This window comes from Psittacula echo (genome assembly GCF_963264785.1).
Source record: "Psittacula echo genome assembly, chromosome: 4".
In the NCBI taxonomy this organism is placed as follows: domain Eukaryota; kingdom Metazoa; phylum Chordata; class Aves; order Psittaciformes; family Psittacidae; genus Psittacula; species Psittacula echo.
Genome location: NC_137738.1, coordinates 47,357,244 through 47,359,454, shown reverse-complemented (window position 1 = coordinate 47,359,454; position 2,211 = coordinate 47,357,244).

Below are 2,211 nucleotides of genomic sequence, written 5' to 3'. Positions count from 1 at the left end.
AAGAGGCAAGGTTTCAAAAGCAACCCAAAACTGAGGCAGTTCAGTTTGACTGCACCATTATCGGTAACAAGCGGCTTTGAAACTGGGCAAGCCACCTGGGAACTCACACAAAAGCACTTCAAGTCACTGAGCAGCACAGATGTCTTGTGCCAGGTCTCCTTAACAAAAGGGTTTTGTTAAAGGCAAGCTTTAAGAAAGGAGGACAATTGACACGGGACTTAGGACTTAGCTTTGCAGCCTTTATCTCTGGAGGCAAATCAAAGCTTGGTAACTGCTCTGCTTTTGAAGCACCAGCACAGCAAAACTAATGCAGGAAAGCTTTCATCATACATAGCTGCCCACAGTTGCAGTAATGCTACTAATAGTTCCTGGGAAGGAAGAGGATATGAGATTTAATTTCAGACCAAGAAACTGAGTGCACAGTCTAGACTAACAGTGTAGCTATTGTACTGGGGGGGGAGGGTTATCCTTTTCTTCGTTTGGGTTAGTGAAATGAATGTCTGGATTTTCCCTGAACTGCAGGAACAGCTTCAAACTTCTTAAGCACATCATGCAGAGATGAAGTGGATTCAGAAGCTGCTTCACCACTGGAGAACAGTGAGTTAGAACAAATTACTAAACTCAAAATGTAGCCAAATATATTATACCAGTAGAATGCTTTTTTGTTTTTTTTTCCTGCAGATCCATCAATGAGCATCTTTACCATTCACAAGAGAAAGGCAAAATGCACTGAACTTCCATTCACAAGTCATACTACTTCAGTAGAATCAAACTACGTTTTTTCTTACCAAAACAGTGAAAATTTGTTGTTCATGTGTAAGGAGTAAGTGCTGAAGCATTAGTTTTGTATTATAAAAAATAATCTCAACTCACACTTTGTTTCTTGTAGATCTCTTGACAGACTGCAACTTGCATCTTTGTTTAGATTATCTTAACTCAAGCAGTTTTTTCTGTAAGATTAAATGCCTTTGTCAAAGCAATCTCTGCCAGATTTCCTTGGACATTCAACTGCAGTGGAAAACTTGAATCTGTCTCATTGTGCTGGAACTGTACTGCCTTATGACAAGCAGATCACAACAATCCACCTTCAATCTGACCTAGATGATACAGATTATCTGTCCTAAGGTTATGATATTTCAAATGTATCTTGGTCCTCTCTGTCAAGTTTCAAACTGGTGTTAAATTTCACTTCATTAGGACAAACTTTGACACTGCTGCCAAGTTTGTTTTGTTCCTTTTCTTGCTTATGCTGATTTAACATACACAAAGCCTGTGTGGGCTTTGCTAAATGCAAGGAATAATAAGTTTTACTCTTCTATTAAAAAGAAACAGTGTATGTGCAAAAGCAAGTTCTGCAACAACAGTAGTTTGCCTATACCTCCCAAAACATGAGGCAGGAATGATCCTTTAGTAAGTACTACTGGAGGTCAAGTATTACTCCTATTTCCCTTTCTACACAGATGCTGGCAAACTAGTATGATCTGAAATACAGTTTTCTCAACTGCAGTTAGGATAAGTGACAGTACTATATTTTTCTACCTTCTAGTATTGAATTTGGACAGGGCAGCTGGTTAACTACTCCCCAACAGTAAAGCCCGTAAGAGGGCATACATATATATATATATATATATATATATATATGTATGTATTTAACACAAACACCTCTACCAAAGGTTTTCCTCCCCACCTCCCCTCCCTTTTTTCAAGGGCAGTATGCCATTCCAAGGGGCAAACTAAGAACAATTACACTTTTAACTCCATATAATATTAAGATTTGCTGTATCTATAGCAGACTGAGAAAGAAAAAACTTTAGTCTTGTATCAGAATGTCCTTGTTCTGGTAATTCAAGTGTGTTACTGTCATCCTTAACATTCTGTAGGTTAAAAGTGTACCTACCACTAAACTAAGTTTGTGAGCTTGCTGCTTTTGTTTAAAAAGCCAACCAACCAAAACAATAGTAGGTTTCTTCTGCACTTTGGCTACAAAAATAGTAGAAGTACACCTACTTAAAAATCAGTGTTGAAGAAAGTGTCACTTCTCACACCTTTTGCTAACATGAGTTTTACCACTGAGTTGTAACTTCGAATTTAAACATGCTATCAAATGGAATAACAAAGAAAGGTATTCCATTCCAGGGCACTGTAATGGAGCTCACACTTTACAGAATTGTTCAGTGTATCTGAAGAATCTTTACTGATTCAGGTCTTAAT